This window comes from Bos indicus x Bos taurus, chromosome 6 (assembly GCF_003369695.1).
Source record: "Bos indicus x Bos taurus breed Angus x Brahman F1 hybrid chromosome 6, Bos_hybrid_MaternalHap_v2.0, whole genome shotgun sequence".
NCBI classification, from domain to species: Eukaryota; Metazoa; Chordata; class Mammalia; order Artiodactyla; family Bovidae; genus Bos; species Bos indicus x Bos taurus.
Genome location: NC_040081.1, coordinates 71699930 through 71723137, shown reverse-complemented (window position 1 = coordinate 71723137; position 23208 = coordinate 71699930). Strand labels below are relative to the sequence as shown.

The 23208-nt window shown below is 40.4% G+C and overlaps 1 protein-coding gene across 2 annotated transcripts in view; it reads right to left on the bottom strand.

Annotated features, from left to right (window-relative positions):
- Nucleotides 1–23208, bottom strand: part of KIAA1211 (KIAA1211 ortholog) — a 277640-nt gene that overhangs the window by 124312 nt on the left and 130120 nt on the right. For both annotated transcript variants that reach the window (XM_027544551.1, XM_027544552.1), the window contains exon 2: nucleotides 4807–4954. The gene's annotated coding sequence lies outside the window, so the exon portion shown is untranslated. The remainder of the gene's footprint in view (nucleotides 1–4806; nucleotides 4955–23208) is intronic.

The following is a 23208-nucleotide window of genomic DNA, read 5'->3' as shown; positions in this document are numbered from 1 at the left end:
AGAATCTGCCTGCAATGCAGGAGACCTGGGTTCAATCCCTGCATTGGGAAGACCCCCTAGAGAAGGGAATGGCTACCAACTCCAGTATTCTTGCCTGGAGAATCCCGTGGATAGAGGAGCCTGGCGGTCTACAGTCCAGGGGGTTGCAAAGAGTCATTTCTAGTGTTTGTCACCCTTTAGTCTTTCTTATAGAAACTCCAGTGTTTTGCCATAATGTCTGTTTCAGGGAAGTAATTTTAATTATTGACCCCTGACTTGCTCGGTCCTTCATCATCATCACCAGCAGCAGCAGCAGCTGCAGGAAGAGCAGCAACTGTTCACCTGCAGTTACCTGTGTGGCTGGAGAATCACAAGTGGACCGGGTGCCCCTGTGTTCATGAGCCCTCTGCCCCCTGCCAGAACTGTGTGACCAAGCAGTGCTCTGGGGAGTGGCTTTCTGTGGTGGTGACATCAAAGGCCAGGGGTCATTTTCATTTAGTATCAAAATATGAAGACACTGCTCTTTCCACACACTTTCAGGATCACAGATAATCAATTTTAACAAAGAGTAGAAGCATCTTTGGAGAAGGAAATGGCAACCCACTCCAGTGTTCTTGCCTGGAGAACCCCAGGGACAGAGAGGAGCCTGGTAGGAGGCCATCTATGGGGTCGCACAGAGTCGGACACGACTGAAGCAACTTAACAGCAGCAACAGCAGAAGCATTTTTGGCAGAAAGGCAGTTTTCCCCCACTTCTTTCTGATACTAAGAAGAACATATGCTTCCACACACAGATCCAAAGCAGTCGGCTGTTAAATGGAAAGAAAAGTCCCAGAATGTAGGGGGAATAAAAATACTGAGTTGAGGTAAAAAGCAGGGAATTTGAAAAGAAACTTGTAGACTATGTAACAACAAAAAAAACCAGCTACTGATCATATTTGGGAAAAGCAGGTATGGGACTGCCCAGTCTTACCCAACAACTTCCTTCTTGGGGCCCCACCCCGTGCAGTTAGGCCCATAGAATATCAGGCCTCCCTAATGCTCACCCGATCAATTTTCTAAACCACTCAGTTAGTCTCCCACTAGACTTGTTGATACAGCTCTGATCTTTTGACCTTATGACTTCTTTTTTTCAACCACAGTTTGGTCTCATCTCCTAGACTTATTGCTTAGCCTTGAACATTGGATTTCCTAGACCACAATTTAGACATTCCTCTGGGACCCCTGCCTCTGAAGACTTCATGTGTTCAGCCTGGCCAGGGGATGTTGAAACCAAGTCCCCCCAAAACTGAGTTTCTCTGCTGAGTTTATGATTAACCCCTTTATCCAAAACTTTGCTTCCTTTCTTTTCCCGAACCTGTTCCCCTCAAGATTGAGGAGTATCAAAAAAAAGTGGAAACCCTAAAAAAGCCCCTGTGTACCTGTACTTTGAAGTAAAAGGCTTTTGCTTTAGTCTCCCAGGCCTCCCTTGAGTCTCTAAAGGCTAACTCAAGAGTTAATGATAAGGAAATGTGAAGATATAGAAACAAAGAAGAGCTGTTGGGCCAGGAAATTGCTAATAATTTAGAATATAAATCTGACACATTGCAGACTCATCAAACTGAAGGTTCCCTGAAAGATACAGATAAAGGCCTGATACAGGTTCCTAGGTTGTTTTTACAGGAAGCTCCAGATGAAAACTGACCACAAGAACATAGACCCCAGACCAGTTGAAACCAAAAGGCTAATAAAGCTTGATGCCGACCAATGAAACTCCATCTTGATGCCAACCAATCCGAGAATTGTGTGCTGATCACATACCCTGGGGTCCCTGCCTTCACGCTGCTTTTAAAATCCCTTCTGAAAAGCTGCCAGGGAGTTCAGGTCTTTCGACCACGAGCTGCCTGTTCTCCTTGCTTGGTGCCCTACAATAAATGCTGTATTTCCCCTCATGAGAACCTGGTGTGAGATTTGCTTTACTGCACAAGGTGAGTGGACCCGAGTTTGGTTCCATAGCAATGTCACTGCTCACTGTGACTCATCGTGGAAAAGCGTTCCGTTCAGTTTTGCTGTATCCTTCTTTTTCTTGGTGTTTCCCTTAGTCTTAAGACTGAGCATAAACAAGGTTCTAGAGTTGATTTCAGGCTTACCAATGGCTAGATAAGCTTTATGTCAAGAAGAAATGCTTAAATATAATGAGAAAGCAAAATATATTAAATGCTTTCAAAATCCCCTAATTTTATTGCAATATGCCAACTGACTCAGAGAGTTGTATTTTTTTTTCCTTTGTTTTGTGAGAAAAAAACATGCGGTCCTGTCACAAAATGTTCTACGTGCCACAGAAATTGTAACAATATTTTCCTGGGAAAAAATCCTGAAGGAGGGAAAAAGCATCTGTTTCCTATGTTTATCATGCTATGGAATGAAATGCAAAATGGGGAGTGGGCTATGGAGGGGCACCTATTTTCCCGTTGACAGGAATGCTGAGGTAGAGTATTAATTGTGAGCTATCTTAGGGTTAAGCAGTAGGGATGAGGACCACAATGTGCGTATGTGTGTAATTCCTGCCCTCGACCTGCGCAGTGCTCTGTCACCTCCATCCTTACGTCACTGTCACAGCATGGTAAAATTGCACTGATAAAAGCACTGATATGTCCATGATAAAAATAGCACTGACCAGGCTCTTCTGCGTACTGGCTCTGACCTTGGCCAAGTCATTTAAGCTTTCTGAGCCTGTTTCTCTACTTGCAAGATGGGAATAATAATGAGTATTACACATTATTTAAGGTGCTGTTATGGTTGAATGTGTCCCCCCAAAGCATGTATTGAATTCCTAACCCCCAGTACCTCAGAATGTGGACTTATTTGGTAATAGGGTGATTGCTGATGTCATAGTTAAGACGGCGTCATACTAGAGCAGTACCCAGTCTTTCTGGCACCAGGGACTGGTTTCATAGAAGACAACTTTTCCATGAACCATGGTGGGTGGGGAGGATGGTTTCAGGATTGACTCAAGCACATTTCATTTATTGTGTACTTTATTTCTAGTAGTATTATTACACCAGCTCTGCCTCAGATCATCAGGCATTGGATCCCAGAGACTGTAGACTCATGGGTTAGACTCTTAATGTCTGGATTCCTTAAAAAGAAAGGACCACCAAGGGAAGACGCAAACATTTAGGGAGTATGTCACATGCCTACAGAGGCAGAGACTGGAGTGATGCAGTTCAGGCCATGGAACGCCAGCCAGTGACTGCCACCACCATGACACCCTTCCATCCCATGGGAGGGAGCATGACCCTACCTTCATTTGGGACTTTCGCAGAACCAAAAGACAATAAATTTCTGTTGTTTTAAGCCACCCGTTTGTGGTCTTTTGTTATAGCAACACTCGGAAACTGATACAGTGGTGGAGGTACAGTTTACTTATTGTGCGTGTGTGTATTTTAATTGCAGAGGAAAGACTTAGAATAAACCAGAGAGACAAGAAGAAGACAAGGTAACTTTTCTTATGTACCTAAACCGAGGAAATGACATTATTTCCTCTAGAGCTGACATTGCTACTCTCTCTCCCACCCACTCTATTCTAGCTCACAGGCCTCCTGGCAATGTCTGGGACATCACCATGTTCCCTTGTCAGGAGCTTCATATTAGCTCCTTCTCCACTTGGAACACACCAGGGCTAATCCCAGAATTCCTGTCTTTCCTCCACCTCACTTAACCCCGAAATCTATTTTCCTACCCACCCAACATATTTCCACTTCCCCTTACCTGGCTCTGCTTTTTCTTTTTTCCATATTCTTACTGGCTTCTAATATCCTGATTACTCTTAATTTATTTCTCTATTGTGTACATTATTTATTATTTGTTTCTCTCCATGCTAGAATAGGCTCCATGAGGGCAGGGATCTTCACCTGTTTCATTCATGATGGGAATTAGCACCTAGAATAGTACCTAATTCATAAGACATGCTCAACAAAGATTTTGTTAATCCATTATTTATTCTTAATTAGGCACTTTGTCATTATAGAAACTGTACCTGTCATCAAAAACATTAGAAAAAATTAAGAACTTCAAGTTCCTTCCATCCAATATCTCCCCAATCATCATAAAACCAAATGGTTTTTATCTGCTTTTAAGCAATTCCCTAAGGAATCCTGTCTCTTGAGAAAAAATGTCATGGTAGATATAACATCCACTTTCCAAGGCTTGGTGTATGCATTAAACAACACTGAATATAATGCTTGTTGTAACAAATAATACAGGTAGTTATTTTCTCATCTTTGATCTTGTCTTTAACTTCCACCCTTTCCTCCAAGTTTCTAAAAGTAGGTGACAGATACCAGCAGTTGAAAGAACGGTATGATGCTGTTTTTACTGGGGGGCAGGTGTGAAATGCCTTCCATTCCAGGCACTCAGGACAAAGCCCTCAGTTTACAGTACCAAGCTCAACAGACCAAATGTACCATGAGACACAGGGCCGCTAACTTATTCCATAGAATTTTATAACAGCAGCAGATAATAGTAATTAACAATAAACAATAACAGTTTTATTTTTATATTATACTCTCCCATTGGCAAAGCATTTTCATATGAAATTTTTTCTTACAGATAAAAGAACTGGAGCTCTGAGAATTTAAATGACTTGTCCAAATTTACACAGATGGTGAGTAAAAGAACTGATAATTAAATCTAGAATTAGAAGACCATCAATGACAAGGATCTTTTTACTTGATATTTAGTGAAATGCATACCATCCATGTCAAGTCCCACTCACAATAAATGAAATATTCTTTAGTATTTTCTTTGTGAGCTACTTCTTTCCCCATCCTCTAAACAAATCACTTACCTCTCTGAATAGCTATACGTCCTTTCCTTGTAGATAGCTCTTCTCCAAAATTTTCTTCTTGTAAAAAGAAGAATTTATCCTCAGTGGTAAGTGTGCCCAGAAATAGGGTACATTGTTGAGAAAGCCTGGGAATCACTGCTCTTGTGACCTGTTGAAAAAAAAAAATCATGAGCTTTATATCTTCAGTTCTCTCTGAAGACATCTTTAAAATGAATCTCTTTTCCATTCCCTGGCAAAAGTCATTACAAAACAGGTTTTTTTATTGCTTGTTTTTTTTGTTGAGATTTCCAATTAGGTTTAGTGATATTAAATTTGCATTCTTTAGCCTAAATTTATTCTAAGGCCTTAAAAGCACTTATTATAAACTGTTTCCACTTTCGAAGAGGCTGAAAGGATCATGTTCGTGAATATTGAGGCTCCCATCCTTCTTATACACAGAATTCTCATGTTTATTTTTCATGGTAATTCAGCTAAAATTCAAGGAGCTAGAAGACACAAATTCAGTCTCGTGAAGGCAGTAATCATTAGACTATTTCCTTCCCTAGAAATAATGAGGGCACCTTTTTATTCAAGTACCAACTGCAGCGTTAACTAGGTTAATGGGCTCCCTGTGAGTAGGGCACCCACAATCCCTTTAAATACACTGGAAGGGAAATGACTTAATGACTGGAGATGTTGACTGGAAAGGAGGTGAGAAATGTTCAGGAACAACTCCAGGTTTATATATGCCCTTCACAAACCCCAGGAAAAGAAGACAACATTCTGGGGCAATGACACAGAAAGAAATTGCTTCAATTCTCAGGATGACAATGGCCACTGGGAGGAGTTCACAGTGTGGGCTTAGAGAAGGATTCCCAGTTATGGCTAAGAGGGAAAGCTTGTATCAGACCAACTTTCATTGAAACAGCTAGAAAAGCTAGACGGAATTATTTTTAAAGGCTATTGGAAGGTACTGGAGTACTACCAAGGCAGACAGGACATGGGAGGGCAAGAACTTAGGGAGAAGGGAAATAAAAATGAGGTACTACTTTTCCTCTGAAGAAATCTACTGTTTTTTTTTTTTTTTTTTACTTCTTCATTTATTTTACTTATTATTTTGTGCTGGGTCTTCGTTGCTGGCTAATTCTCTAGTTGCAGTGAGCAAGGGCTACTCTTGCTGCAGAGCACAGCTCTAGAGCATGTGGGCTTCAGTAGTTGAGACACATGGACTCAACAGTTGAGGCTCCTGGCTCTAGAGCACAGGCTCAATAGTTGTGGCACATGAGCTTAGCTGCCCTGGAGCATGTGGGATATTCCTGGATCAGGGATCAAACCTGTGTCTTCTGCATTGGTTGGAGGATTCTTTACCACTGAGCGACCAGGGAAGCCCTTGAAATCTACTGATCTTTAAGAGGCGCAGGACAAAACTACTGAGAAGCCAAGCAGCTGCTTATAGACAACAGGAAGTGAGGACATCTTTTAATAGGCTGACAAGGTTGAGGAGACCCCAAAGTAAAAGGAAGTCCAGAGAAGCAAATTCCACATTCTTTCTCTCTAAGCATTTGCTTATTGATCGACAATGTAAACCAAGCAGAAAACAGCAGCTAAGAGGCTGGGGAGTTAAACAGCGCATTTGATAGTTCAATGATGTTGGAGGAATGAAAAGTAGAGTTCAGGGCCCACTGATAAAGGAAAAGTCCAGGTCAATATCCCACGCTTTCAGTTAGGATGCTTTAAAGGGCTACAGCTTCGGAGAGGGCAATGGCACCCCATTCCAGTGCTCTTGCCTGGAGTATCCCACGGACGGAGGAGCCTGGTAGGCTGCTGTCTATGGGGTCGCACAGAGTCGGACACGACTGAAGAGACAGCAGCAGCAGCAGCAGCTGCGAAGGGCTACATCCTAGAATGAAGGCCTTAAAAATACAACTGAAGCCTTCAATCAGTTCAGTCCCTCATTAGATTAAAGAGGTCTGTGTTACTCCAACTGCCTATCAGAAGCAAATGTAAGCCTTTGGAGAAAGATACCATCATCCATAGCATCTATGACTTTTTATACATGTGGATACTTAGTCACCCAGTCATGTCTGACTCTTGGCAACCCTAAGGACTGTAGCCTGCCAGGCTCCTCTGTCCATGGAATTTTCCAGGCAAGAATACTGGAGTGGATTGCCATTTCCTCCTCGAGGGGATCTTCCCCACCCAGGGATCAAACCAGAGTCTCCTGTGTCTTCTGCATTGCAAGTGGATTCTTTACCCACTGAGCCATTATGTATCACGGAAGCTTATACATAAAGTCCTATATTCATTCAACAATTACTAGGCAACAATTTCTCTTTCAAGAAAAAAAGAGTGAAAACTGCACTCAACAACTGTGATTACATAGTGCTTAAAGAACACACATTAACGTTTATGGAAATTAACCACATGTGGATCACAAAAGTTTCAAGAAATTTCAACAAATGGAAACGATAGAGTACTTTTCTGAACCTATTATTTTGAAGTAAAATAGATTCACAGGAAACTACAAAAATAATATCATTTTTTAAGTTAAAGTAAAATTTACATTCAGTAAAACACTGGTTTTAAGTGTATAGTTTGATACATTTTGACAAAGAAATCAAATTGTGCAATAACAAAATAAAAATACAGAGGCTTTCCATCATTCCAGAAAGTTCCCTCAGGTGACTTTTAATCAATCTCCACATCCCAAAGGCAAGCACTGTTCTCATTGCTATTACCAGAGATTAGTTTTGCCTATTTTAGAGCTTTAAAAAACAAAAATGGGCTCATATGGTATGTCAGTTAGTTAGTTAGTTCAGTCACTCAGTCGTGTCCAACTCTTTGAGACCACACGAATTACAGCATGCCAGGCCTCCCTGTCCATCACCAACCCCCAGAGTTCACTCAAACTCATGTCCATTGAGTCAGTGATGCCATCCAACCATCTCATCCTCTGTTCTCCCCTTCTCCTCCTGCCCTCAATCTTTCCCAGCATCAGGGTCTTTTCCAATGAGTTAGCTCTTTGCATCAGGTGGCCAAAGTATTGGAGTTTCAGCTTCAACATCAGTCCTTCCAATGAATACCCAGGGCTGATCTCCTTTACCACGGACTGGTTGGATCTCCTTGCAGTGCAAGGGACTCTCAAGAGTCTTCTCCAACACCACAGTTCAAAAGCATCAATCCTTCAGCACTCACCTTTCTTTATAGTCCAACTCTCACATCCATACATGACTACTGGAAAAACCATAGCTTTGACTAGATGGACCTTTGTTGAAGAAGTAATGTCTCTGCTTTTTAATATTCTAAGTTGGACATAACTTTCCTTCCAAGGAGCAAGCGTCTTTTAATTTCATGGCTGCAATCACCATCTGCAGTGATTTTGGAGCCCCCAAAATAAAGTCAGCCACTGTTTCCACTGTTTCCCCATCTATTTCCCATGAAGTGATGGGACCAGATGCCATGATCTTAATTTTCTGAACGTTGAGCTTTAAGCCAACTTTTTCACTCTCCCCTTTCACGTTCATCAAGAGGCTCTTTAGTTCTTCTTCACTTTATGCCATAAGGGTGGTGTCATCTGCATATCTGAGGTTATTGATATTTTTCCTGGCAACCTTGACTCCAGCTTGTGCTTCTTCCAACCCAGAATTTCTCATGATGTACTCTGCATATAAGTTAAATAAGCAGGGTGACAAGATAAGCCTTGACATACTCCTTTACCTATTTGGAACCAATCTATTGTTCCACGTCCAGTTCTAGTTGCTTCCTGACCTGCATACAGGTTTCTCAATAGGCAGGTCAGGTGGTCTGGTATTCCCATCTCTTTCAGAATTTTCCACAGTTTATTGTGATCCACACAGTCAAAGGCTTTGGCATAGTCAATAAAGCAAAAAAGATGTCCTTTTCATTATAGGGGACTGGAATACAAAAGTAGAAAGTCAAGAAACACCTGGAGTAACAGGCAAATCTTGCCTTGGAGTACAGAATGAAGCAGGGCAAAGGCTAATAGAGTTTTGCCAAGAGAACACACTGGTCATAGCAAACACACCCTCTTACAACAACACAAGAGAAGACTCTACACATAGACATCACCAGATGGATGACACCGAAATCAGATTGATTATATTCCTTGCAGCCAAAGATGGAGCTCTCTACAGTCAGCAAAAACAAGACCAGGAACTGACTGTGGCTCAGATCATGAACTCCTTATTGTCAAATTCAGACTTAAATGGAAGAAAGTGGGGAAAACCACTAGACCATTCAAGTATGACCTAAATCAAATCCCTTATGATTATACAGTGGAAGTGAGAAATAGATTTAAGGGACTGGATCTGATAGATAGAGTGCCTGACGAACTATGGACGGAGGTTCATGACGTTGTACAGGAGACAGGGATCAAGACCATCCCCAAGAAAAAGAAATGCAAAAAGGTAAAATGGCTGTCTGAGGAGGCCTTACAAATAGCTGTGAAAAGAGAAGTGAAAAGCAAAGGAGAAAAGGAAAGATATACCCATTTGAATGCAGAGTTCCAAAGAATAGCAAGGAAAGATAAGAAAGCCTTCTTCAGCAATCAATGCAAAGAAATAGAGGAAAACAATAGAATGGGAAAGACTATAGAGATCTCTTCAAGAAAATTAGAGATACCAAGGGAACATTTCATGCAAAGATGGGCTCGATAAAAGACAGAAATGGTATGGACCTAACAGAAGCAGAAGATATTAAGAAGAGGTGACAAGAATACATAGAAGAACTGTACAAAAAAGATCTTCACAACCCAGATAATCACAATGGTGTGATCACTCACCTAGAGCCAGACATCCTGGAATGTGAAGTCAAGTGGGCCTTAGGAAGCATTACTACGAATAAAGCTACTGAAGATGATGGAATTCCAGTTGAGCTATTCCAAATCCTGAAGATGATGCTGTGAAAGTGCTGCACTCATATGCCAGCAAATTTGGCAAACTCAGCAGTGGCCACAGGACTGGAAAAGGTCAGTTTTCATTCCAATCCCAAAGAAAGGCAATGCCAAAGAATGCTCAAACTACTGCACAATTGCACTCATCTCACACGCTAGTAAAGTAATGCTCAAAATTCTCCAAGCCAGGCCTCAGCAATACATGAACCGTGAACTTCCAGATGTTCAAGCTGGTTTTAGAAAAGGCAGAGGAACCAGAGATCAAATTGCCAACATCCACTGGATCATTGAAAAAGCAAGAGAGTTCCAGAAAAACATATAGTATGTACTGGCTTTATTTACTCAGCAGAATGTCTTGTGATTCATCTACACTGTTGAGTGTATCAATAGTTCACCCTTCTTTATTGCTAAGCAATAAGTCCACTGTGTGAAAATATCATAACTTTTTAATATATTCCCTCATAAATGGGTATTTGGCTGTTTCCATTTTGAGGCTACTATGACTAAAGCTATTATATTCTTACCTGTCTCTTTACGAATAAATATTTTCATTCCTGTTGGGTAAATACCTAGGAGTGGACATGCTAGGTTATAGAACTGGTGAATGTAACCTTATAAGAAACTGCCAAGCATTTTCCCCAAATAGCTGTATCATTTTATACTCCCATCAGTAACACATGAGAGTTCCAGTTTACACAGACTCATCAACATTTGGTGTCAGCAGACTTTTAGTTTGTGCCATTCCAGTGTGAGGTCGTGATATGCATTTCTTTGGTGGCTAATTATAGTTTTTTGCATATCTTTCTGCACAGTGTCTGTTCAAGTCTTTAGTCCATTATTTTCAAATTGTGATTTTTTAAAATTACTTATAGGAGTTCAATTTATATCGATGCCAGTCTTTTGTCAGACACATGTATTGTTTATATTTTCTCTGAGCCTGTGGTTTGCCTCTTCAATTTCTAATAGTCTTTTGATGAGCACAAGTTTTTAATGCTGATAAATCCTAATTTATCATTTTTTCTTTACATTAGTGCTTTTGGCATCCTTTAAGAAATCTTTCCCCGCTTCAAAGTTTAAAAGATATTCACCTTTTTTTCCAAGAAGTTTTACAGTTTTAGCTTTATGTTTATGCCTATGACCTATCTCAAAATAATTTTTGTTTGTGGTCTAAGGAAGGAGTATGTGGTTCATTTTCCCCCAACTTATTCCCACAGCATTTGTTGAAAAGACTTTCTTTTTCTCATTAAACTGTCATAATACATTCGTTGAAGATTAATTGACATATATTAAAGTGAAAGTAGTAGTCACTCAGTCGTGTCCGACTCATTGTGACACTGTGGAGTGGAGCCCACCAGGATCCTTTGTCCATGGAATTCTCCAGGCAAGAATACTGGCGTGGGTTGCCATGCCCTTCTCCAGGGGATCGAACCCAGGTCTCCCCCACTGCAGGCAGATTCTTTACCATTCGAACTACCTGGGAAGCCTGACATATATTACAGCATGTTTTCAATGTTTCATGTTTTCTTTAGTCAATCCTAAAGGAAATAAATCCTGAATATTCATTGGAAGGACCGATGCTGAAGCTGAAGCTCCAATACTTTGAACACTTGATGCAAAGAGCTGACTCTTTAGAAAAGACCCTGATGCTGGGAAAGACTGAAGGAAGGAGGAGAAGGGGACGACAGAGGAAGAGATGGTTGGATGGCATCACCGACTCAACAGACTTGAGTTTTAGCAAGCTGCATGAGATGGTGAAGGACAGGGAAGCCTGGTGTGTTGCAGTCCATGGGGTTGCAAAGAGTTGGACGTGACTGAGCTTCTGAACAACAATAGCATGTTTTCAATTAAGCTAGAAATCAACACAAAAATGCTAACGAGAGAATTCTCAAATGTTTGGAAATGAAGCAGTACACATTAAATAGCACAGGTCAAAGAAGAAATCACAAGAGTAATTAGAAAAAATTTAACTAAAGCAATAAAAAATGATGACAAATAAAAACTAGTGAAGTGAAGCTAAGCTATATTTTAAAAGAAGGTTAGAAATCAATCATTTATATATCCATATCAAAGAATTAGAAAAAGAACAAAGAAATAAATCCAAGGAAAGAAAGAGGAAATAAACAATAAGAAAAAAAATTAATGAACTAGACAGAAAACAATTAAGAGTAGAGAAAAATCAACAAAGGCAAAAAGTCGGTTCTTTGAAAAAGATTAGTAACACTAAACCTTCAGCTGGTCCTCAAAAAGCAGAGTCAAAGCCTTTCACCCCCTCCCTATGACCTAAAAATCTTCTCCCTACCACACTGATTTCACACTGATTAAGTCTTATTTCCTATTGTTGGTCCCAAAGACACAGGGTCTATTTTGCCTGTAAGACTTCTGTGTTCATTCCTTACAGAGAAACAAATAGAGAAAAACAGAAATAAACACAAGGAGGTTCCAGAATTTCTAAGATGAGCTCTCTGTCAGCAACTCTGTGAAGTTAAAACAACGGTGGCCTGAAGAAACCTCAGCTTCCAAGATGTGAAACCGTCAATACGAGCATTTCAAACACTGCTTTACATCCATGATCATTAAGAATGAACTTCATTCTAAGTGCCTTAAAAAGGCAATGAACAACAATATAAAGCCAGTGTGATTAGCAAGACATTTTACAATTAAGTCTACAAAATGTGAATACAAATCTATTTTCCCCTGATACTAAGGCACTATGATACTCAATATTAGTAATAATTATGTTCAAACAAAAGATAAGTCACACATCATCTGTGAAATATTTGTTCTCCCTCCCTCTGTATAAAATGATTTTATAAATGATACACAAAAATCAACCAACAGTATTAATAACTTTCTGATAATTAATGCACAGATGAAAAATTGGCAATAAATCTAATTCATTTCTTAGTCAATAGTTAAAATGTTGGTGAAAATTTGAGGAAATATTTTTAAACTACTTGAGATGCAAAATGGATCATACTATTGATGAAAATACAGAAAACACTGTCTCAATGATGAAATCTATAAAGAAATATTTTTTAGTGAGCCACTAAAGAAAGAAAGGCAGAAGAAATATACATTCTAATAATAAATGACTTCTTGAATTTTAAAAAAAACAATTGTTTTATGAAGAGCCTGTACAAATTGATGGAGTAAAGAAACGAGTCCAGGAAAAGATAACACCAGCTGTGAAAGGCATTCATTGCATCATTCAGAGGCAAGCTATTACAGAAAAGAAGTTGACTCCAGAAAAACACCAAGTGCTACAGAATGTCACTGGCATTGTTAATTTAGTAGAATCATTGTGCAATCTCGTCATAACATGGAACTGAGCATGAAAATCTTTTATACTACACAGTGGTTCCTTGCTTATTTCACACCATCACACCAAGACTTGTCCAATACCAATTTGACTTATACTTGTTCTTTTACAAGTAAACATGTGATCTAAAATATCCTGACTGCTCCAGTGAAAGCAACTGTCAACTGTTTGCTTCAAAAGATATGCTTTTGGTGAAGAAACAAAAAGAGAACATGCTTATTCTTTTTATCTTTCCAAAAATTTTTCTAAACAGTGATCCAGGTTATAAGCTAGTTGTCATTTAATTTTCTGATACAGTTGAGGCTTTAATAATGAGTGGTAAATAATTACTTTTCAAGGAAACTGACTCTGAAAAGAATATTTTGAAAATGGGTGTTTGGAGAGTTTTCCATCAGGTGATTTTTGTTGTTGACGAAAATGATGGAAGTCATCACCTTTAGGAGTCATCATTGAATCCTCTTTCTCACACTTCCCACAATTGTTCCAAACCTAATTTTTCTCTTCTGACAGCTAACTGGTAACACTTTTAAAATACATCAATCCAAAAAAAAAAAAAACATCAGGACCACAACCACTCTTATCAGCTCTGATGCTCCCAGGCTAGTCCTGACTACTATCGTCTCACTCCTAGATTACAGCAGCAGCGTCGTGTTGACCTGCCTGTGTATACTTCCCCAATTCCTTCACTACACCACTGCCCCCAGCAGCGAGTCACCCTCACTCTTCTGCTCAAAACCGTCTGACGGTTTCTCACATGTCTCTGAGTAAAAGCCAAATTCCCTACAATGGTCTACAAAGTCCCTACATGATTGGACCATCACACCCACCTCCAGCCCCGATGGACCTATGCCTCAAAGAGGCCAGGCACACGTGGTCTTGGGTTTTGCACTGGCTGCTCCCTTTGCCTGGGGAATATTTCCCCAGATATCCTCCCTTACCTCCTTCAGATTTTTACTGAAATATCACTTTCCCATGTGGCCTTCCCTGGTCCCCATCTAAAACAGTAACTATTCCCAACACTTCACATTCCCTTTCATTGCTTTGCTTTTTTCTTTAACGTTTATCATCATCTAACAAATTTTAATTACACGTGCTTATCTGTTATTGTCCATCTCCCTTTCTCACTGAATGAGGGGAGGAATTCTGTCTGTTTTGTGTTCAGTGTTCTAGCTCCAAGATCTGTAACAATGCCTAGCAATAACACTTGAATATGTGAATACCTGATGCGGAAAGAATAAGGAGTTTATAGAAATCTTCATATCTGCACACTTTAAAAACTTGGAAACAGCATTTTCTAAATCTTCCGAATGAATTTTAATGAATTTTGAACTCCTTCTTAGAAATATAAAAATGTAATATGCTTTGTAAGGATGATTGAGTGGGAAAAATAACAATTACTAGCTGAACTGAAACAAAAACTTTGGCATTGTTGGTGAATGCAATGGAAAAAATATATATTTTGATTTACTAAGTGCAGCCAATGATGTCATTCTTCTATTTGGATCAATTCCTCTTTATGAATTACCTTTTTTGGCTATTAAAACTCAATTACCAAAATAAAATGAACTTACAACCACATCATTAAATGTATCACACAGGGTTACATCAAAACAAAGCAAAAAATGATATATATTCAATTACTGTGCTCTCACAAAGCAAAGGGAATTTTTCTGAAATGTTAATCAATAAAACATCTACTTCTGCTTTACTGACTACACGAAAGCCTATGATTGTATGGATCACAACAAACTGTGGAAAATTCTTCAAATGATGGGAATACCAGACCACCTTACCTGCCTTTGAGAAACCTGTATGCAGGTCAAGAAGCAATAGCTCGAATCAGACACAGAACAACGGACTGGTTCAAAACTGGGAAAAGAGTAGGTCAAGGCTGTACATTGTCATCTTGCTTATTTAATTTATATGTAGAATACATCATGTGAAATGCCAGGCTGCATAGAGTACAAGCTGAAATCAAGATTGCTGGGAAAAATACCAATAACCTCAGATATGCAGATGATCCCACCCTCATGGTAGAAAGCAAAGAGGAACTAAAGAGCCTCTTGATAAGAGTGAAAGAGGAAGAGTGAAAAAGCTGGCTTGAAACATCAACATTCAAAAAACTAAGATCACGGCATCTGGTCCCAGCACTTCAGAGCAAATAGATGGGGAAAAGTGGAAACAGTGATAGGTTTATTTTCCTGGGCTCCAAAAATCACTGTGGATGGTAACTGCAGTCATAAAGTTAGAAGACATTTTCTCCTTCAAAGGAAAGCTATGACAAACCTAGACAGTGTATTAAAAAGCAGAAACATTACTTTGCCAACAAGGTCCATACAGTCAAAGCTATGGTTTTTCCAGTAGTCAGGTATGGATGTGGACCATAAACTAGGTTAAGCACCAAAGAGCTGATGCTTTCAAACTGTGGTGTTGGAGAAGACTCTTGAGAGTCCCATGGACTGCAAGGAGATCAAACCAGTCAATCCTGAAGGAAATCAACCCTGAATATTCACTGGATGGACTGATGGTGAAGCTGAAGCTCCCAAACTTTGGCCACCTGATGCCAAGAGTCACCTCACTGGAAAAGACCTTGATGCTGGGAAAGACTGAAGGCAAAAGAAGAAGCAGCAGAGGATGAGATGGTTAGACAGCATCACTGACTCAATGGACATGAATTTGAGCAAACTCCAGGAGTTAATGGAGGACAGAGGAGCCTGGCATGCTGTAGTCCATGGGGTTGTAAAGCACTGGACACAACTTAGTGACTGAGCAAGAATGACTTGGCCTCTGTCCTCCTTTACACCTTTGGCTCTCACTACCACCAAAATGATTCCAACTCTACAAAGTTTATGTTCCAGCAACACCTGCTGCTGCTGCAACACCTAATTTCTGGTAATTTCTCATGCACACCTCCTGATTCTGGACCCCTCTGCATGGATCTAGGGCTGCCAGGTAAAATGCAGGATGCCCAGTTAAATTTGAACTTCAGATAAACAATAAATAATTTTTAGTATAGGTATGTCCCATGCAATATTGAGGTCTCCTGCATTTTATCCGGCAACACTGTGCCATGGAAACTCACAATGAGGGCACCTAACTCAGGGTGAATTGGAAATGCTTCCCCAGAAAGGTAATGCTTGAAATAATACTTCTCTTCCACTTTTCTTACTGTGTCTAAACTCTTAACAGGATAAAACACTGATAGCAATCTAATATTAATAATCTTGGAGGAGATCTTCATCTACAACTTTTAAGAATAAAAGTACTGGGAGGAACTTTAAGATAATATAGTATCATATTGTATTTGTCAGGATTCATTTAGTTGCATGTAACAGAAACTGACTTAGGCAAGCTTGAGCAAAAAAACTGTAATTATTGTAATTAAAATCTATTATAATTATACTCACAAATTTACACAGAATTTTTGGAATAAATATACAGACTGGCTGCAGAAAACTTGAACCTACCGATCATTTCTCATATCTGCTTCTCTCTTTGTTTCTACTATCTGTTTTTCTCTCTACAGGGTCATTTTTTTCCTGGTATTGTGTCTATTCAGCAGGCAGAAGACCAGTCATGCCACATACTTTAGATCTCTTCTGTTTAATAGTACAGCCCAGATTAAGGTTAAAACCTCTTAATTCCAGTGGACTCTGATTGGGTCCAACTGGGATCCAGTATAATTTGCTATAATCTGAAAGACAGAGTTACAGTGTGTAAAAATGGGTGCCAGGGAGTCATTCCTGGAGAATGGAGGCCAGTGATTTGTAATTCACAAAGAATAAGGAATTGAAGGTACCGGTATTTGGGCAAATACCACAAAGGGCACCTAGCACATACATCCATGTGTGGGCTACACAAAACACTCACATCCACCACCATCATTCTTCCCATCACCACCTACCATGACCCCTACCACCTCCACCACCCGTATCACATGGTGCATATCCTTCTCTCAATCTCCACTCTCGCAATCAAGAAGGTAATGCTTTCCTGGATTTAAGGAAGAGGTAAGGCATCTAAAGACTAGGGTCTTTGTTACTGTATATGCTTTCCCAAAGTATCCTGGAAGTTAGTCTGCCCAATACGATTATCATAAAAGGATAGAAAAAAAGTATCCAGAATCTTTACTTTCAAAATTATCAGGACATCAAGAGGCTGTAAGTAAACGGTTCACAGTATTTAATGTTCTAAAATAAATTCAAATAAAAAGAAAATAAATTCTAATAAATTAAAATACTTATCCCTTTCTTTAAATTTTGGTTCAAGTTTGCTACAACAAGACTAAAAAACAAACACAACATCTTTCTCAGTCACACTCTAAAAGCAAACATACATACAAACACACACACACCAGTCAAGCTGCAAAGCCATTTTCTGGGCAACAGGGATCAAGAAGAATTATTAATATCAATTTCCCCAGGAAAACAGTGAAAGTAGACAATAGCAGCAACAAAGGCAGTCCTTAAAAATATCTGCTTTCTCTTAACTCTTTATCTGTTAGTGATAACTGAGAGCTAGGTTTAAATAATCACTGAGCAGTACTGTCTAGAAGGCCTCTCATAACCCACCAGATGCTGAAATGAGCTCATCCTCTCTCTTAAAGAATCCCCCCTCCTTCCAGCACCCAAGGATCCAAGCATTGACCAGCAAAGGCAACCCCTGCTCCTCAGTCCTTTGAAGACTCACTCCAGATTTATGATGTTTTTATCATTTTCATGAGTCACTTGAGATGGCATTTACTATACAACATTAACCCAACCTTATGAGTGAAATGTTGCTTATTCTAAAGGAGGCACTCACTTTATGTATAGCTGCTTATCATAGTAGGTGTTTTCTATAAACTTAACATGGACACTGAATTAATGAACACTAAACCACTCCTCCTTGGAGAAGGCAATAGCACCCCACTCCAGTACTCTTGCCTGGAAAATCCCATGGATGGAGGAGCCTGGTGGGCTGCAGTCCATGGGGTCGCTAGGAGTCGGACACAACTGAACAACTTCACTTTCACTTTTCACTTCCATGCATTGGAGAAGGAAATGGCAACCCACTCCAGTGTTCTTGCCTGGAGAATCCCAGGGACGGGGGAGCCTGGTGGGCTGCCGTCTATGGGGTCGCACAGAGTTGGACAGGACTGATGTGACTTAGCAGCAGCAGCAAACCACTGCTCCTAGCAGAAATATAGGGTTAGGTTCCTGAGAGCCCTGTTCGTAACATGTTCAGCAATCAATACAGTGCATCATTTTAGGTGGGTTTCTGTTTAAAGATACCTTATTTAGTATACATTGATTCATTAACATTAAACTCAGGCCAATAGCCTACAACTCATGACTGAATTAAGTTTACCTAAGGCTATGGTTTTTCCAGTGGTCATGTATGGATATGAGAGTTGGACTGTGAAGAAAGCTGAGTGCCGAAGAATTGATGCTTTTGAATTGTGTTGGAGAAGACTCTTGAGAGTCCCTTGGACTGCAAGGAGATCCAACCAGTCCATTCTGAAGGAGAACAGCCCTGGGCGTTCTTTGGAGGGAATGATGCTAAAGCTGAAACTCCAGGACTTTGGCCACCTCATGCGAAGAGCTGACTCATTGGAAAAGATGCTGGGAGGGATTGGGGGCAGGAGGAGAAGGGGACGACAGAGGATGAGATGGCTGGATAGCATCACCGACTCAATGGATGTGAGTTTGAGTGAACTCCAGGAGTTGGTGATGGACAGGGAGGCCTGGCGTGTTGTGATTCATGGGGTGGCAAAGAGTCAGACACGACTGAGAGACTGAACTGAACTGAACACACACATTTCTCCATAAAGCACATTACAGTCTTCCTGCATTTCAGTAATACTGAATATAGCACATTGGCATCATGCTGGGTTAAGTAGCAAAATCACCTCCACCACCATCAAAAACCCCACAAATATGAGAAAACACAGCAATAAATAGACTGTGAAAAGGACACTTGTTTACACAATGAGAGCAGGAACAGTAAGGCCGAACACTGCCTTGTCTGACCTTGGCTGGGAATGTGTATGTTGGACAACTCAAATTTTTTTGCCACTCTGTGTATGTCTGCAAAGGACGACTAAAGTGTCACAAGTACTGATTTAGGGTTATAAATAAATTTTAACTTGTAGGCAAACTGTCAAATAGAGAATCCAAGAATAATGAGGACTGACTGCAGGTATGGTTCCAAGTCTGATATCTGGTTTTCTTCTCTTAAATTTCTTCCCATTTAGACAAAAGGGGTTTGGTGAAGCTCCAAATAAATTTCATGATCCCCAAGCAAGGTTTTAACTGACTGGAACTAGTTTCATGGAAGCTCACTTACTGTGGAGATAGAAATTTACATCTTTTGGGGGGTTTTTTGGCCACGGCATGCAAGATCTTTCCTGACCAGGAATCAAACCTATACCAGGTGCAGTGGAAGTGAGAAGTCTTCACCACTGGACCGCCAAGTAAGTCCCTACAACTCCTCTTTCATCCCAAGTTGAAAACTTAGGTTTCAACCCTTAACCCACCTCTATTCACTTCCTTTCTCACATTCTCAGGGGGAAGCTTAGAGAACCCATGAAATGTGACCAGTTTGCAAATTCCTACACCTGGGTGTTTTCAGACACAAGAACAAAATCAGCAATAATGAGGTCCAAGTATGTTTGATACCATACTCCAGGGACTGCCTGTGATCCTTCACTGGAGCCAGAGTATGTATCTCCAGGTAAACTCCTTTGAACAAACTGGAAAGTGGAAATTTTCCTTCTTCCAGGCCATGCATAGACTGTTTCACAGCCCCTAACTGGCTGTGGGGTCTGCCCCCCAAAAACCAAGTGGTAAGAATCACTTTCCTGCATTTCAAGCTCTCATCCAGCAGTCAGTAAGGCAGGGTGTCAGACCACAACTCCAGGATTCATTTACTTCTTCAAGTCAGGATGCCTATGACCTGCCACTTGAGAGCAGATTGTAACAGAAACAGCAGCTGAATGAATATCTTGGAAGATTTCTGCCCAGACTGGTAACTGTGCTGCTGGTTCTGGCCGGGTAGAATTAGGTTTTTTGAGTGGCTTCAGCTTTGCTGGCAGATGCAGCACAGTCACCTGCAGCAGTGTCTTCTCAGCCCGTTATCAACAGCAACCGGAAGAAAACCCGAGACACCAAATGGCTCTCAGCAGACAGCAGGTCCTGAGTAGTGATACTTCCTCCTTTTCCTCCTGTAAGGCCCCCACCCTGACAGCAGGGGGCAGTAGGAATAATCTGAACTTCAGGCCAGGAGAGCCACAATCCAGTCTTCACTAGATGTGAAATTATATTGTGAAGTTCAAACAAAGGGTATCAGTGACCTCCTTCCCTTTCTCCGCCATCTCCATGCAGTAGCAGGAGGAGAACAGAAATTCTGCTCCTTCATCTCTCGCCTTACCCAACAGAACTGGGAATTCACAGGTACAAAAGCTATAAATAAGGACAATCTAAAGCCATCAGCACATGAAAACATTGTCACAGATGCTCCATGTATAAAAGTCAGGCTCAAGGGTTGGAATCCACCCTTTTCCACCTCCCACATCTTATAATTTTCTAGAATTCCTCTGCACAGAAAACAGGTGGCTAAACTACAAGTTTTAGTGACCTGTAAGGTTGCTGTTACTATTAACTTTAATTAATAGTCTTCCTTTCACTGTTAACTTCAGAGGCAAGTGGACTGTATCCTTTATTTATCTCAGCATTGTTTTAACCACCCCCCAAACCACTCCTGTTCTCACCGTTCTACTCAAACCGCACAGTGACCCCTGAGTCCCAAACAAGTCTCTGCTCAATTCACACGCGTCTCAACGCTCACCACCCTCCAGTCCACAGCTGCTAGTATACGATGCTGCCAACTGGACACCACTATTTGAATTTGTCTGTTTCTTTAGGCTCCTTGAAAACTGTCTTCCCGATTGCTTTTAATCCTCTACATACATTTCCCCCTCCACTGATAAATCTTCAAAGCGAAGAAAATATTACACAGTTTTTCTAACACCTGTAATTTTACTTTTTCATTTCTGTCATTCTCCATGCCTGATTAGTTTTCTTTTTAAATCTTATTGGTTTCCTTCCCTGATGCCTCTTTAATCTGTTCTCCATTAATCCAGGCTGTCATCTACTCAAGCCTGACTTGCTCAATATCCCATTATTCAGTCAGTCTCTCTCTGCTCTGCTCTAAATATTACTGTCAGATTAATTCAGGAAAATCTGCTTGCATTGTTACTCCCAAACATGCAATGACTCCCCATTATTTATTTCAGAATAAATTTCTAGCTGAGTCTGGCATTCAAGACCCCTCACCCCAAAACCTGGCCCCACTTAACCTATCCACTCCAGTTTCTATTACCTAACATCTACCATCCCCCATCACAAATTGCCTGCTCTGGACAAATCAATGTTCCTGCATCCCACAAACATCCAGGGTGAGTCTCAACTCTAAGCCTCCCCTAGTTTCAACAAGCATCAGAGAAAAACCCTTCGTTTTCCCTGGACTTCCACTTTACATTCCCTCTACCACTGTGACTCATGATGACCATTTCCAACAGAGCTAGAGCACACACATATCCCCCAACAGGGAGCCCACCATCGTCAAGGCTAACTGGAGTCTACCACAAAGCATTAGTTCACTCAAAGCAGAACGCATGTGATAGGCAGTGTCAAGCCAACTGATGAAGTCTTCTGTTTATAAAGCTGGTGTCAGGAGCTTATTCTATTAGAAGGTGGAGGAGAAAGAACAGGGAAAAAGAAGGTGTTCTGTTCTGCTACTTGGTGAAAGTATAAACAGAATCTAAGCATCACACCCTGAATTTATTTAATTCTTTGCAGGAAAGTACCTCACCAGATAAATACCTCTGCTGGTTGTTTGAAATACAGATGAGTAAACTAATCTGTTTCTTTATTTGCAGCTTCTAAAAGGTAACTGTTCAAAAGCACATTTTAGGGAATAAACTGCATCTTCTGATATTTGGTTGGAGAATAAATGGCTATTTATTTCCTATATTCTTACAGGAAATTTTAGGGTTCAGGCATGAGAGGACAGACATAATATGGGATCAAGAACTGGTTCACCTGTTCACCAGGTATCAAAGGTAGAGTTTTTTTTTTTTTGGCTTAAAATGACTGCATTTTCTTTTTATTTTTTTTAATTTTATTTTATTTAACTTTACAATATTGTATTGGTTTTGCCATATATCAAAATGAATCTGCCACAGGTATACATGTGTTCCCCATCCTGAACCCTCCCCCCTCCTCCCTCCCCATACCCTCCCTCTGGGTCGTCCCAGTGCACCAGCCCCAAGCATCCAGTATCGTGCATCGAACCTGGACTGGTGACTCGTTCCATATATGATATTATACGTATTTCAATGCCATTCTCCCAAATCATCCCACCCTCTCCCTCTCCCACAGAGTCCAAAAGACTGTTCTATACATCAGTGTCTCTTTTGCTGTCTCATATACAGGGTTATTGTTACCATCTTTCTAAATTCCATATATATGCGTTAGTATACTGTATTGGTGTTTTTCTTTCTGGCTTACTTCACTCTGTATAATAGGCTCCAGTTTCATCCACCTCATTAGAACTGATTCAAATGTATTCTTTTTAATGGCTGAGTAATACTCCATTGTGTATATGTACCACTGCTTTCTTATCCATTCATCTGCTGATGGGCATCTAGGTTGCTTCCATGTCCTGGCTATTATAAACAGTGCTGCGATGAACATTGGGGTACACGTGTCTCTTTCCCTTCTGGTTTCCTCAGTGTGTATGCCCAGCAGTGGGATTGCTGGATCATAAGGCAGTTCTATTTCCAGTTTTTTAAGGAATCTCCACACTGTTCTCCATAGTGGCTGTACTAGTTTGCATTCCCGCCAACAGTGTAAGCGGGTTCCCTTTTCTCCACACCCTCTCCAGCATTTATTGCTTGTAGACTTTTGGATCACAGCCATTCTGACTGGCGTGAAATGGTACCTCATAGTGGTTTTGATTTGCATTTCTCTGATAATGAGTGATGTTGAGCATCTTTTCATGTGTTTGTTAGCCATCTGTATGTCTTCTTTGGAGAAATGTCTATTTAGTTCTTTGGCCCATTTTTTGATTGGGTCATTTATTTTTCTGGAATTGAGCTGTAGGAGTTGCTTGTATATTTTCGAGATTAGTTGTTTGTCTGTTGCTTCAT